This window comes from Rana temporaria, chromosome 3 (genome assembly GCF_905171775.1).
Source record: "Rana temporaria chromosome 3, aRanTem1.1, whole genome shotgun sequence".
In the NCBI taxonomy this organism is placed as follows: domain Eukaryota; kingdom Metazoa; phylum Chordata; class Amphibia; order Anura; family Ranidae; genus Rana; species Rana temporaria.
Window position 1 is genome coordinate 419726962 of NC_053491.1, and position 3237 is coordinate 419730198.

The 3237-nt window shown below is 42.8% G+C and overlaps 1 long non-coding RNA gene across 1 annotated transcript; it reads right to left on the bottom strand.

Annotated features, from left to right (window-relative positions):
- Positions 1-1593: 1593 nt before the first annotated feature.
- On the bottom strand, positions 1594-3032 carry LOC120933123. The gene is made up of 2 exons (XR_005748068.1): positions 2860-3032; positions 1594-2066 (listed from the first exon to the last, which is right to left on the bottom strand). It is a non-coding gene; the product is annotated as an uncharacterized LOC120933123 (long non-coding RNA).
- Between the last annotated feature and the right edge of the window lie 205 nt (positions 3033-3237).

The window sequence follows — 3237 nt, forward strand, 5'->3', positions numbered from 1 at the left end:
ACTTCCAGCAGAGGTAGTAAGTCAGACAACAGTATGTGGATTTAAACATACATGGGGCAGACATACTTTAGATCTATACTATACAAAATAAAAAAAACATATATACTATATATACAGTACAGACCAAAAGTTTGGACACACCTTCTCATTCAAAGAGTTTTCTTTATTTTCATGACTATGAAAATTGTAGATTCACACTGAAGGCATCAAAACTATGAATGAACACATGTGGAATTTTACATAACAAAAACGTGTGAAACAACTAGAAATATATTTCATATTCTAGGTTCTTCAAAGTAGCCACCTTTTGCTTTGATTACTGCTTGGCACACTCTTGGCATTCTCTTGATGAGCTTCAAGAGGTAGTCACCTGGCGCAGCACCCCATCACTCTCCTTCTTGGTCAAATAGCCCTTACACAGCCTGGAGGTGTGTTTGGGGTCATTGTCCTGTTGAAAAATAAATGATGGTCCAACTAGATGCAAACCGGATGGAATAGCATGCCGCTGCAAGATGCTGTGGTAGCCATGCTGGTTCAGTATGCCTTCAATTTTGGATAAATCCCCAACAGTGTCACCAGCAAAGCACCCCCACACCATCACATCTCCTCCACCATGCTTCACGGTGGGAACCAGGCATGTAGAGTCCATCCGTTCACCTTTTCTGCGTCGCACAAAGACACAGGGGTTGGAACCAAAGATCTCAAGTTTGGACTCATCAGACCAAAGCACAGATTTCCACTGGTCTAATGTCCATTCCTTGTGTTCTTTAGCCCAAACAAGTCTCTTCTGCTTGTTGCCTTTCTTTAGCAGTGGTTTCCTAGCAGATATTCTACCATGAAGGCCTGATTCACACAGTCTCCTCTTACCAGTTCTAGAGATGTGTCTGCTGCAAAAGGTGGCTACTTTGAAGAACCTAGAATATTAAATATATTTTCAGTTGTTTCACACTTTTTTGTTATGTATAATTCCACATGTGTTAATTCATAGTTTTGATGCCTTCAGTGTGAAACTACAATTTTCATAGTCATGAAAATAAAGAAAACTCTTTGAATGAGAAGGTCCAAACTTTTGGTCTGTACTGTATACTGTATATATATATATATATATATATATATATATATATATATATATATATATATATATATATATATATATATGAAGGTGTTGTGCTGAAGGCGTTGTGCTGAAGGAGATATTTAACAGCATTATATGTGGGTGAGAGATGGTGTTGAAGACCCCCACCCCTATTTAAGGATGGTTGTTCAATTTGATGTAGATGGCTTCTTTCATGTCTCTTGCAAACCACACAAGTCACCATCTATGATTAGGGTGGTATTGTAAATACACTAGGGGCAAACGTAGGATTATTTTTAACTTTGCAAAAATTAGCAAATTGAGAATTTTCATGATTCACTACTCATAAAATGTAATTGCTGTTGCTGCTTATGATGGTGAATAATGCCCTCCATCATGTCAGCAAATAATCACAGTTTGCCCATGATTTGCACATGGCTACTGCTTTGTAAAAGTTCATTAAATGCATTCATTATGGTGGTAATGGAAGGCACATTAATACATACAGTCCATAAAACCATGACTCAGGTAGCCTGGATACCCTAAATTGGACCCTTACGACACCAACCCTTACCACCCCCTCTTAAGCTAAATTAAAGAACTGAGGCAACACCTGAGATTGGAGAATAATTGGCCATAGCAGCCGTAACTTTTATTAACACATTTTTACATAATAAGATTTTTGTTAACTTTTACATTATTTTAAATTATAAATATAATACATTTTTCAAACAGCCATATAAAAAATGGCAACCATACACAGACATGTGGTCCAAGGAAGTAACACACCTAACATTTTACACCATTATCCTGCGGGACATAGACAAACCCCAGCCGCCAGCCTTAAAGGCATAGCAACACCCCCTATCCCGCAGTACACCAATTCCCGTGTTCCAGCGGACACCATTCCGGTGGAATACGGAGAGGGTCCATAACCGCTGGACCCCCAACTTCCGTCTTAACTGTTCCTTTCTTTGACCTCCTGGACCACCTGACACCGCCACCACTACTGCTGCCATGACGACCCACATCCGTGACCTGTAAAAGAAGAACACACACGCACAACACACAAAAAAGGAGGCAAAAACAGGGGAGGGTGGGTGGGAAAATCTGCCTCCTTCTACTGTCTCCCTCCACGCTGCTAAGCTCCGTAGCTCCGCCCCTCCCTTAAATAAACTCCCAGAGCCCGGGAAACTACTCTAGCACCGCCTACCCCCCTCTCCTCACCGCCTAGTTAACCCCCTGTGTCCCAAGCACGCTGGTCATGCCCGCCCTCTGCCTATTTCACTTCTTTCCATGCTCCGGGCTTCTCTTGACTCAGGTAGCCTGGATACCCTAAATTGGACCCTTACGACACCAACCCTTACCACCCCCTCTTAAGCTAAATTAAAGAACTGAGGCAACACCTGAGATTGGAGAATAATTGGCCATAGCAGCCGTAACTTTTATTAACACATTTTTACATAATAAGATTTTTGTTAACTTTTACATTATTTTAAATTATAAATATAATACATTTTTCAAACAGCCATATAAAAAATGGCAACCATACACAGACATGTGGTCCAAGGAAGTAACACACCTAACATTTTACACCATTATCCTGCGGGACATAGACAAACCCCAGCCGCCAGCCTTAAAGGCATAGCAACACCCCCTATCCCGCAGTACACCAATTCCCGTGTTCCAGCGGACACCATTCCGGTGGAATACGGAGAGGGTCCATAACCGCTGGACCCCCAACTTCCGTCTTAACTGTTCCTTTCTTTGACCTCCTGGACCACCTGACACCGCCACAGCCTGAGAGGTTAACCCCTTATCCTCGAGGGCCACCCCACACCCGCAGGGCCCTACGGATTCCATCCTCCAACCCCAAGGTCCATAGATCAATCCCTATATCAGATAGGTGAACTCCGTCCCTCCTGTGAAACAAACCCACATCCCTCTCCAACTCAGAGTGCCGAATGACTATTCCCCCGTTACGTGCCACAAACCTCCCCACCACTTGATTGACTTTTATCCTAGCCTTGTTCAGCCTATCCACTGATCTAGCCGTCCGCCATGCCGTCCTAACCACCATATCTGACCATACTATGATCAACCCTGGGAATGACATTCGCAGGGACATAAAGTCCGCCTTAATTGCCAGTATCAGCTCACCC